Genomic DNA, 13,291 nt, shown 5'->3' on the forward strand with positions numbered 1-13,291 from the left:
ACGTTATTAACTATCTTGTCTTCGGTAACGCAGCAACAAATGAAGGGTGATGGACTGTGCAAAAAGTCAGCATTAATTATTATTATTATCAAACCCCGAAATTTAGCCACCGTTCCAGTGAATATTTTTGTGGCTGCTCCCGCTGATGTGTAGATATAAGGAAAAGTCGGGCATATACAGTAGATAACAACATCAATATCTTATGTCAGAGAAGTCGATGGCAGCAGATCGACGGAGGGCGGCTACATCTCCCATTTTGTGCGGCTTATAATCAGTAAAAGAGCGACAACCGGAGTAACTATTCAACATTTGGCTATATTTTTTTAGTTGTGCGCCTCCTAAGGTCTTATTAATAACGATCTCAGGTTTGTGTGTAGTGTGTTTGCAAAATTCTGCTTTGGGAGTGCCATATCTCATATTACCACTATCCCCTTTGCCTGCAGCCTTCATTCACAGAACTGGTGAATAGTAATCTTAAATTTGCACTGATTATTTTCCATTCTCACTCTCGAACTAAGTGGGATAACTCAATATCTTGGCTGAATTTTTCCCTTAATTCTGCTGTCCATGAGACCCATATGGCAACTCTGGTCAGTGTGATGCTTGCTTACCACCTTCGATTTCGATAGACGATCTCAGGATGAATCTGTTCTGTAAGGATATCATTAACAGGCCCTACGATTGAAGTCGGTGTATGGTACGCAAACATCAGACTGGCTGGAGTTGCCCTATGGGTCCCACAAACAGTACTGCGGCGGCACCTAACGGTTTTCTTCTGCTGAATAGTTTATATCTAAACAGCAGTCCATATGAGCAAAGCATTCGTTGATGTTGCCCGCACCTCAGGTAGTTGGGCTGTGCACTGCTCTTTTTAAGTAAGAACAGCTCAGTGTAGTAATAGGATCGAGGCGCGCACATCTGCTTTCATGTCAGCAGCTAATTCGTTAGTTTGCTGCAAATAATAACCTGTAGCTGTGATCCTGCAGTCAAATAGTCTGTGCATTGGCTAGAATTGCGAATTAACAAAATACACAGACATATAAAATAAAAGATAAATGAATAATTTAACAAATAGAGTTCTATTGTAACTTCTGTAACTAATGTAAACGACAGAGAATTATGTCGAATAATGCTTATTCAAGAAAGGACATCTCAAATAAACGGAAAATGGTCCTACGATATCCAGTTAAAATACATACAGAAAATACCCTTAGCGAATGGAGTGAAGTTTTGTTTCCAATGTTACTAAGTAATCATTAAAGATACGTGAAAATTAAGTTCACTTCATGATTACAGTACAAGGAATAATCACCAGGTCAAAAAAGTTCATAGTTCAACAAGATTATTTACAAATTAACACGCCCGAGATAAGGAGTACAAACTCATACTCTGTCTATCCTCAATTCTGTAATGCAATCGGAAAAAAAGTTAGAGTATTTTTGTGACAGTCCAGAATCTGTAACCGACACGAACAGATACCACACATTACCACAGGCAGGTCTGCCTTCCACCAGATCTCAACATAATGTCCTCTTCTAGCTCCAAACGAAAAGTTCCTTGAATTGCTCTTCACTCGAAAAAGTCTCTCTCAACCTGACTCCAATGGCGTTCCGCCAGCGTCTGCTTTTCCATTCCCATTCTACAGACATGATACGAATCAACTTCACCACTCCCCAGGCTAAACTCATACACTGCAACAATATTTAAATAAAAGAAATGTTATAAATATTCAGTCACACTAAGAACATTTACAATAAATTACAAGTAAAGGTTTGTTCATAAATAAATAAACTAGAATTCTTGTGCAAATGTGCTCACATTAAATGACAATGAATTCTTGTTTGATAGTGTTTAAACAATTACTTATTACTGCTTGACAGAAACGTCTTATGGCACTCTATGTAATAGCAGTGCCAACTAACACAAGTGACGTAAAACTACTTAAATTACCATAGTTTTGTATTATCAATTGGAATCTATATCTAACCCTTTCAGACCTGAGTTTTTCTAGAGGGCAGAATAATCTCTTTTATGTTCACATGCTTTCAGATAATTTTTTTAATGATTTTAGAGGCGGAGATTTATATAAATTCATGTACCTGTTTTCAAAATATTCTTTGTACACATGGCTTCTTTTTATGGGCTGAAATAATTGATTTTGAAATATTCATTTTTGCAATAAATAAAGTCCGCAAAGAGAGCACCCAGCGCACTCTGGGCGTAAATACTGGACAAGATCCTCCAATACGTCAGTCTCAGGTAGCACCTGAAGAAGGCAACAAGTTACGTGACCGAAATATTGTGCCAGAGCGACACAAACATCCGGCAGTTGACCTGATTATTCCACATGTCATGTAAAAGTTGTTAATACACAGTTCCATTGTGAAAAATTTTTAGTCGCTGTGAAATGTTAACTTAAGTAGTTTTAAAAATATTGAAAATATTGTTTTATCATTGGCTACATCTCATCTATCTAAGATTTCCAATGTATTCAGATTCATTTTATTATTTTTTTGTGCATTATTCTCGGGTTTCAAGGAGCTATAACTTAGCCATCTGTCTGATTGTTAGACACTCCGCCATTTCTTGGGGCATTGTCTGTGTTCTTAGGAGGCCAGCAATCTTCAAAATTCCCCGAAATGGGATTTACGCACATCCGACCGCACTGAAGCCTTTGTACCTGGACTCATCCGTATAGATCGCCTAGCCAAACTGGCTGTGGCGCTTTGAAAGCCCTGGGGCTGTCTGCCAGCTTCCAGCTTCACATACAAATCCACCTGACCTCGTACCAACTCCAGGCGGCGCACCAGCTCGCCTACGTACATGTTACGTTACAAACAGTTCCAACCTAATTTTTAGAGCATGCTTAGTAAAGCTAAGCGGTATATGTCAGAAAAAATTTCAGAAATCTGACGAAAAATTCACAAAACCGTATAATTTGTTATTAAATAACAAACTATTAATATTACAGACATCCATCTTGCGCACGTAATTCGTACAAAACCAGTCATAATTTAAAACTGTTTTAACATTTGGCAGGACAGCTATAAGCATTATAATGGAAAAGCACAACTAATAAAATATTAGCTAAGGTCAATCTCATAAAGACCGTCTCTGAAACCAAGTTACTCCGCCGTGCAGACAGGAAAGATGGAAACGTTCCGTTCTAAAATATATCCCACCTGATAAAATATTCTTCAGTTCTCCACTAGTAGTGCAGTGAAGGAAGTGCACAGCTGCTAGAATTTTACATCCAGCTACCATCAGTCTGCCACCAGCCTAACTCTTCAAACCACAGCGTGTCGCCACACACTCCTGTGGGATTTCAGAGCTGGCATTGCTATGTTACAATTTGCAAATACAGAACAGAGCAAAGAATCTATCGATTCGATGAAATGTTTAGTCTCCCCCTCCCCCATCCCCCTCATTAAAAAACCTCGAAAGAGAAAAACTTACAACTGGGCCCCACTGCTTTATAATAATTTTTACAACGACCAGATTTAATCTGAAATGACTTCTTCTATTATAGCCAAATTTCTGACCAAGAGGCTAACTATTTTAACAACCTTAAAAAGTCGAATATAACGCAGCAATAATTTTACTGGAGATTTTTCTATTATTACCCTTTGGACCTTAAAGTTTCCAATAAAGATGATGTCTCCCACATACAGTGTGGCAAGATACATAACTTGGTTTTATCTCCCATCCTCTCTCCAATGTGCAAGACAAATGTTATTGGCAGTGTATTGTATATTGCAAGGTAGCGGGGGCTCTGTAGCAAGTTTTCTCTTCTGATGTTTCTTTATGGGGGGGGGGGGGGGGAGGTTGAGCTGTTTATCTAAACGATAGATCCTTTTCTCTACTATACCTTTGCACATTGTAACCTAGCAACGCCTGCTCTGATGCCCCACAGGAGTGTCTCGCATACCCTCACCCTCCCTGCACGATTTAAGAGCACAGTGTACAGAGGTTCAGGCGGAGCGTGTGTGTTTCTTTCTTAGCGACTTTGAGTCAAACGGTCAGGAGGTGTGATTCAGGTGTTCAGTTGAGGTGTTTTTCTTTGTATTTTATGTGAAACCAGATATCCTTTTCTGCCTCCTGTCAACTTGTGGCACATGGGCTCGATGCTTCCAACTTGCGGATCGACGGAGCAGACGCACTCGGTATTCTGCACATGAGGAGACTTCAGTATGATCACGCTGCAGTCTGAAGAGTCGTGCTAGTGAGTGACCGATGGCAGCTGCGTATAAATAGTTAGCGATTGTCCACTTCCCTCACTGCACCGCAAATGGAGCACTGAAGATGGTTTAATCTGTGAGATACGTATTAAAACAAAACGTTTCCAGATTTCGAGTCTGCCACAGTGGTGTGACTTGGTTTCAGTGATCGTCGTTACTAGATTGACATTACCGAACATTTTCTTGTTTGCGTTTTTTCGTTGTAATGCTTGCAGCAGATCTGTCAAATGTTAAAACAATTTTAAATTATGACTGGTTTCGTAGGGATTACGCGCACAAATTGGATGTGTTACCGTTAATAGTTTGTTACTTAATATCAGATTTTATAGTTTTGTAAAATTTTATTCATAATTCAGAATTTTATTCTTGCATTTACGTCTAAGCTTTATTGTGTATGCTCTATGAGCTAGACAGGAAGTGTTTGTCTTCACACATTTTTGTTGTGTATCTTTTCTCTGTTTCTGTGTTATATGACAGCTATTGAAACGTTTTGGCTAGCACGTATGCGCAGTATAAACAAGTGCAAAATTTTTTAAATTGCATCACCTTACCAGGTGGTGTTACATAAAGATTGCTGGTGACACAGTTAGTGGCTTATTGTAAATTGGGTGTATGAATGCACGTTTTATAAATTCTGTAGTATCCATGTCTGTACCCATCTGAACATTAGTTAGGCTATCATACTTCTTTTGGAGTGTTTTTGGACAAACTACGGTGTCATTGTATCCAGAAACAAAGCATATACTTTGAAAGGTGGCTACACTGAGTCACAGCGCCAGAGATTGCGCCAAAGAGTATTATTCAGCCGCCTCCACAGGCAGTGCTTGTTCAGAAGCGGTGGTAGGCAGTGCTTGTCGAGAAGTCGTGGTGGAGAGTGTTTGTTGAGACGTAGCAGTGGTGAGTCGTTGTTGAGAAGTTCCCATGGAAAGTGCTTGTTCAGATGTTGTCATATTGTTTTGATGGGCTAGACACCAGATATTGTTGGATTGGGGATGCTGCAATGATTAGAGTGTGCTTTTCGTCAATATATATGAAGGTAAAAAATTCATTTTTTTTATTATTTCAATGTTTTAAACAATAATGCCTCTTCGCCACAGGTTCAGTCAACAAAGCATCTGGCTCGTGTTCTTGTATTAGACTGTATTTGTGGTTTCTATGTGCAATTATAGTATTTCTGGTTTTTTTAAATTACTTCAGTATAAATGGTGTTTAAAATATCTGGTATTATTGAGGAAGAACGTTTACGTTGAATCACAGTTCCACACGCAGAACAGCTACACTTGTGTTTTGTTGTTTCCTAGGTTTTATAGTTGCTGGGGACTTAATTAATTAATTGTGTTAACAGAAATTTTCTTTCATTCTTTGTTGTTATTCTATGCAGTCAGATTGCGTACTAATACTAGTCAGGGCCAACCGGTTACGAGACTGCGTAACCGGACAGTTAGCTAGAAAAAAATTGAAATTATTTGCATTTTTATATAATTAAGCCCCCATGCACGTGGCGACCGCTGCTTCGGATCGTCCCTTGGAATTCTTTTGATAGTAAAAATAGCAGACAGTAGTACTGTTGTAGTAATTTGTAGTAATAGAATATTGCATGTGTAGATTTGCTAATTGAACATTTTTAGTTGTCTTGTCATTCTTCTAATGGTATTTTTGCAGAATTTAATTTTTGATGTCTTGTATACGCATTTGACAATTTTGTGCAATTATGAAGATTTCAATTGTTCGTTAATCGTGTTTGAGGGAATCATTTCGTGTGAATGGTATTGTTGGTGATAAAGTGTCATATTGTGTGTAATTTTAGTATAGTGACAAGTTTTGAATATTTTGTAAATGATTACGCGATCGATGAAAAAGGCAAAAATGATGGATAGTGAGAATGACGAAATTGTTAACATGGCGAACTCGCCAACACAGGAGAACGGTATGATGAATAATGAAGTAGAAAACAATTTAATAAGTCGGGAAAGTAGTCCAGAATCAGTTCAAAATTTTTCACAATCAAAAAATTTTCAGAATACGAGATTAACGTCAGAAGACTCTGGTATAGTATCGAACACAGATAGCTTTATGGCTATGCCGAAGGAAGTTAGTTATACGGGAAATGTTAGGAGCAAAAAGAATTTTGAACCAGTTAGTATGGAGCAGTTGATGAGTGCAATATTAAATTTGGGATCTGAATTAAAAACAGTGGGATCACAAATAGGAACAATTAAAACCGAGATGGAAGCAATGGCAACACGGTTAAGCTCACGAATAAGGACATGTTTCAAAAACATGAATGATGAATCAAAGAAAGAAATTAGAGAAGAAGTACAACCGATTTCGAATGCTCACAATAATAGATTAATTTCAATAGAAATTAGACAAGAGGAACAGGATAGAGAACAGGAAGAAAGAGATCGCGTGATAGTACAAAAATTTTCAGAGTTAAATTTACAATGTGAACACGATAAGGAAGAAATACTTGAAAGAATCGAGGAATCAGTACCAATTGACAGAATAAATAACCTAACGCAACAGTATGAACAGTTAACTACTAAATGTGTCAATACCGAATCCCGAGTCGCGACACTTACGGAAGACGTAAATAAACAGAAAGAAAAAATAAGTGACTTATCGGAAAGAGTTGAGGAGATTTCAGATAAATTGACAAGTCTTAGTTTAAATGGGGACAGAGATTCAGATGATACAGCTCCATTGCCATTTGCAGAAACCGAAGAGTACTAGAACATTAATAAACATGTTGAAAATCAGGGAAAATTTAATGAACGCGCCAAAAGGGAATTTGAGGCATTACGAAAGCAAGTCAAACAAATTGAAGGCGAAATCGTAAGAAAAGACAGCAGAAGAAATTTAGAATCACAGATAGCAGAGGGGTTTGAAGAAAATAATTTGTTTCATTTACCAGATGTAACAAGAGAGCGCCAGGCGCGCGAACTTGACAATAATTGACATTCGGAGTGGGACAGACGCGGTAGGTCTCTGTCGCCACGAGGAGAAAACTTTGACTATAAACACTTCTTAACTGTTCGGAAATTTAAGATCTTTCGCAATTATAAGAACGAAATACATCCATGTTCATGGTTAAATCAATTTATGTACGCACTTCCACCAAATTGGCCACTAAGTCACAAACTGGAATTTATGTGCTGCTATTAAAGTCCTCAGGGGATTCGCTACACTAAGTGAATATGTGTCGTAGCGTGCACAGGGCCCCGAGCTGTAGTGGTGCTATTTCCCTTTTAGTTTTCTGCACCGCTGCCTACTCTTTTACTGTTCTTTGCATCTATCAAAACAACTCTTCAACTATCAATCTATCTAGAGAGTCGGTAAAAATAACCGGATATGACTATTTTACCCAAAAGTGATTTCAGAAATTACCGTTTGGACTTACTGTATCTTCAGCAGCAATCATTAGTAGTTTCAACGAAATTTTACCTGTTTATCTTCGTGACAATATTACTTCATATGTTGACGATATTCTTATTGCTAAACGTTCTTGGAGTGAGCATAACAAAATTTTGGATTCATTATTACGTATTTTTGCAAGAGTTTGCATTACAGTGATCTTGAAAAAATCTGAATTTGGTCGTTCTCAGGTGAAATTTCTTGGTCATATTATTTCTACAGAAGGAATTCTTCCTGATCAAGAGAAACTAGACGCTATTCGTAATTATGCTGTTCCTACTACAAAACGTGATGTTCGTAGTTTCCTTGGTGTCTGCAATTTTCTTAGACTCTTTGTTAAATTGGACGATTTGACCACACCTCGTTTATGTGAACTATCTGGAAAGAAATCTAATTGGTGTTGGGATGAGGAAGCTCAATCAGAATTTGAACAACTTCGTGATGGTTAAGATTTTTGTTTGGTGTCGGACTCATCATACAAAGGCCTAGGTGCACACTTATTTCAAGAGATAGAAGAAGACGGCGTTGTAGTACAGAAAACTATTGCATTTGGAAGTCGTGTTCTCTCTAAATCAGAAAAGAATTATTCGATTACGGAACTTGAAGCTTTGGCTGTTGTATGGGCTTTCACAAAATTTCGCATATTTTGGTATGGCAGACATACTAAGGTTTACCGATCATCGAGCTCTGGAATTTCTTATGTCAACAAAATTAACTCATGGAAGATTGTCACGATGGGCGCTGTATCTACAGGAATTTGACTTTAGTATTGTTTACATACAGGGTTCTTCAAATATTATTGCTGATGCCTTATTACGTGCACCTATGGGTTTGAAACAAAGTGCTGAAGAGGACTGCAAAGAAAACAATTATTGTTTGATGTATATTCAAGGTGTTGCGTTCGAAAATTTTATTTCGTCTTCGCTCCAGGACATCGCTAAGGAGCAAGATAAGGATCCAATCTGGAAGGACATTAAGGAGAAGTGGAGTAGAAAGGAAAGCGTAGCGATCAGACAGTATTATTTAGTTCGCAATGATATTCTTTTTAAACGAAAATCGGTCGACAACTCTGTTTGGTTAGTTTGCATTCCTGATGAGTGGGTTAATAAATTGATTTGGTACACACATTTCAGTTATGCACACTTTGGTCCCAGAAAATGTTTTCATAAATTACGAGAAAATTGCTACTTCAGTAATATGGAAAAACGTATTTGATCTGTTCTTGCCAAATGCAAATTATGTCAAAAGGGTAAGCCGCCAACTATTTCTCACAGAGCACCGTTGTTTCCTATCATTCCAGCGAAATTAAAGGAGATGGCTGCAGTCGATTTGTTCGGTCCAGTGGTTCGTTCTACTAATGGTTTTGCGTACATTTTGGTAGCAATGGAATTGACATCAAAATATGTGTGTTTTACACCTTTACGCAAAGCAACAGCTCGTTCAGTATCTAATGCCTTCATCAAACATTTTCTTAAAGAAGTGGGTCATGTTGATAAAGTTATATCAGATAATGGATCACAATTTCGCTCTAAAATTTGGCTTCGTACTCTACGGCGTCGTAAGATTAAACCGGTTTTCATTTCACTTTTTCACCCTCAATCTAACGCTTCAGAGAGATGGATGAAGGAAATCAGTAAATTGTGTCGACTTTATTGTCATCAGAATCACAGAACTTGGGATCAGTATCTTCATATTTTTCAAAACATTCTGAATGAACTCCCTAATGATTCAACTTCTTTACCGCCTATATTGATATTAAAAAATAAAGCACCGACAAATCGCATTTCTGAAATCGTTTCTTTTCCGCCTACACGGAAACTGCGGCATTCTGAAGTTGTGAACCTGGCTTTGCAAAATATTGCATCTGTGGCTGCTAGAAGAGCGAAATCAGCTAAACGTCCTGGTCGTTTAAAAACCTTGTCAGTTGGTCAAAAGGTGTTAATTAAGTCTCATCGTTTGTCTCACAAAGGAAAAGGCTTGTGTTGCAAATTTTTTCTGCTTTATAACGGTCCATATAGGATTCGCAAAATTATTCATGATAACACTGTCGAAGTAGAAACTCTTTAAATCTCGACGCTCTAAGGGAATACATCATATATCGAACGTTAAAATTTTTGTGGAATGACATACTTTCGAGAAACTAACAGTTATATGTAAACACTCGGAGAGTACAAGGATACCGCGCCGTGTTCCGGCGGCGGCACATACTCAAAGCAACAGTCAAGTCTGCGCAGCGCACAAGGCAGTCGTTGACCGCAAACAATTACTTCCTACGTCACGCGTACCTACAGCTGATCGAGCGCTCAGTGCGAATGCACTGACAGCCGTAAACAAATACACAGTGTAATTTCTCCGAATAAATTCAGTATAAAGCTATAGTGACTTGATAAATTATGTTATTAACGTTCAGTATTTTTCAGGATACGGTTGTATAAAATACTTAAGAACTTCAGGTAAATTCTGTGTGTGTCCGACGTTAAGAGGACTTGCTATCGAGAAATTTTCAGGAAGAACGTAATTTCGAAGAAGAAAGTAATAAACTAAAAAGGTAACTATTAATTGAGTTTATTTCTTAGGTAACATATTTCCCCTTAGGTACGTACTTTAGATGTAATTTGCTGCTCGCGATTACGTAATTTATACTTTGTGTTAACTGATTTTGACAATGATTGATTAATGAACAGGGTTATTACTTGTGTATATTATGCATCGCTTGGCTGCCATGCTTTTTCACTGATGTCACATTTTTTTATTATGTGTCTGCTGTGCTTATTTATTTAAATTATAATTGTCACCTGATTAGTTGTGCTGATATGGTTGTGTATGTAAGTTATACTTTGTGATTTATCTGCTTGCGCCTTCATGTTTACTTATTAAGATTACATATGAACATTTATTTGCTTATGCTGATATGATGCTAATGACCTGTTTATTGTGTAAGATATATATTTGCTGCTTTGCGTATGGATTGCATATTTACACACTTCTGTTTTGTTGTCATAACTATTCTTTAATTTGGTATATAGAAATGCTGATATAAGGTGTACGAACATGGAGTTTAGGTCACTCTATGGTTTCATTATAGATTATTCGCTTGGCAGAGCCTCGTTATAGGGATTGTGCTACATCCATTTGTTGACATTGTGTTCTCTACTGGTATATTTACACGCTATTGCATGTTTTGCTTACGCTCAGTGCCTTATATTTTAAGATAAGAAAATGAACTGCCATGAGCTGGAGGTTTTATGGAAGCTGTATAAATTTATGCTAATAGAAAGGAAGCTAACGACATGAAATACCAACACTAGGTTTAGACCATTGACAGTTATTACACTGCATTCTTCGTGAGCAATTGAATTAGTAAGTGACACTTGGCACAAGAAATACTCCACATGTTTGCTTCTGTTTTGCCATGATTCTTGAAGTGGTGTACACGCTGTGAAATATTACGATCTATTCATTCAAAGTCTTATGTGATCTTTCATACTACGTACTCGCACCTACTTACTGAAAGTTATTCAAACTGAAGGCTGTTAGAGGTCATGTATGCATTTCTTTTATTTTATGATGGACAAGGTAACCAAAATGTATTTTATAGTTCAAAATGAGTAGAAGATTTGGCTCAGGTGGACTACACAGAGGTTGTGTGTGGACATTGTGTCTTCGGATTGCATAGGATGATAAATTTAAATTTGCACTAGGATTTTATCTGTACTTGTTCGAGGAGACTGACTAGAGGAAAGAGTTGTTATGGAAGTGAAATGATATTGGTAATAAGGTTTATATCTATCGACGTATTGAAGAGGTATTATTGAGGTATTAAGATTGTGTGAAGTTGATGATTATTGGAGTTTTGGTGGACAAGAGGTAAGGTAAATGATATTGATGATAAGGTTTATATGTATCGACGTAAGAGGTATTATTGAAGTATTAAGATTATCTGATGATAATGATTATTGGAGTTTTGGTGGATAAGAGGTAAAGTAAGAGAGGAGCATTTTTTTTGTTGGTTTTATGGAACAAGGAGGATGAAGTTGGCAGACTAGAACACTTAAGTGGAAAGAAGATTGTCTACACACACACTTTGTCAAATCAATAAGCAGTACATATATATATATTTTTTTTTGAGAGAGGAAGTAATTGCATATCTTGGTACACTGACAGTTGTTCAGCAACTGTACATTTTGTTTGGCTTGGCAAACATTGGTCTTGACATAATGACTACGACGTTGACTAACTATTATTGACTGTTATACATTGCTGCCACTACTACTTGATACACAAGTTGAACATAAAATTTCGGACAGAATTGCATTTACACAGTTAACACTATTCAATTACACAGTAGTACTTAATGTGGATGAGAGATGAGTGAGTGTGTTTTATGTGTTTTCCTTTCCTAATCACAAATAATTGGTACCGACCTATCTCCTAAATATTATTTTACTTCTTTGTTGTGGCTTGCAGTGACACCCGTAATTATTATTGATTTACTGGTATTTGTGTATTTGTAATATTTAATATGACAATTATCTGATATAATTTGTGTGTTTATTATAATTTGTATGTTTAGTGTAAGAGCATTGATAATAATTTTGTAAAAGCAATTGTGTGTGCCTTCAAACTATTGTTCGTGCTTGCACCTATTCAACATTGCTGGGTGCCACTGGACATGTTTAATTTCTGCTGATAGACTCTGATGAACTGTCTAATTAGTGACAGTGAATATTATGGACTGTCACTTGCACCTGCTCAACATTACTGGGTGCCACTGATGGAACTGCTTCTACTTAAATGATGTCACTTGTTGGTGTCTGCACCTGCTCAACATTACTGGGTGCCACTGGTGGAACTGCTTCTACTGAAATAATGTCACTTGTTGGTGTCTGCACCTGCTCAACATTACTGGGTGCCACTGGTGGAACTGCTTCTACTGAAATAATGTCACTTGTTGGTGTATGCACCTGTTCAACATTACTGGGTGCCACTGATGGACTGCTTCTGCTGAAATGATGTCACTTGTTGGTATCTGCACCTGTTCAACATTACTGGGTGCCACTGATGGAACTGCTTCTACTGAAATGATGTCACTTGTTGGTGTCTGCACCTGCTCAACTTTACTGGGTGCCACTGATGGACTGCTTCTACTGAAATGTCACTTGTTGGTGTCTGCACCTGTTCAACATTGCTGGGTGCCACTGATGGACTGCTTCTACTGAAATGATGTCACTTGTTGGTGTCTGCACCTGTTCAACATTACTGTGTGCCACTGGTGGAACTGCTTCTACTGAGATAATGCCACTTGTTGGTGTCTGCGCCTGCTCGCCATTTTTGGGTGCCACTGTTGAAGCTGTTTAAATACTGCTGATGAAATGTTATGAGACTGCTATTTGCACCTGTTGATCATTGCTGGGTGCTACTGTTGGAACTGTCAACTACTCTGAGGAGTTCTACTTGTTTATTGAACTATTGAAAGGGTTTTATGTGATTATTGGTAAAAATTGATTTTTTGTGTGTTTACTGTTTATGAAATGTTATGAGATTCTTACCTGCACCTGTTCGTCATTTCTGGTGCCATTGATTGAATAATACTTATGTAAACTATTATGTAAAATCTCATGTATGCAAGCATTTGTATT

At 37.6% G+C, this 13,291-nt stretch overlaps 1 long non-coding RNA gene across 1 annotated transcript in view; it reads right to left on the reverse strand.

Annotated features, from left to right (window-relative positions):
• Window positions 1-1,101: 1,101 nt before the first annotated feature.
• The window catches only part of LOC126162025 (uncharacterized), a 126,226-nt gene continuing 114,036 nt past the window's right edge, over window positions 1,102-13,291 (reverse strand). Inside the window, exon 3 of the long non-coding RNA XR_007534985.1 lies at window positions 1,102-1,691. This is a non-coding gene — a long non-coding RNA (uncharacterized LOC126162025). The remainder of the gene's footprint in view (window positions 1,692-13,291) is intronic.

The sequence above is a fragment of the Schistocerca cancellata genome, chromosome 2 (genome assembly GCF_023864275.1).
Source record: "Schistocerca cancellata isolate TAMUIC-IGC-003103 chromosome 2, iqSchCanc2.1, whole genome shotgun sequence".
NCBI classification, from domain to species: Eukaryota; Metazoa; Arthropoda; class Insecta; order Orthoptera; family Acrididae; genus Schistocerca; species Schistocerca cancellata.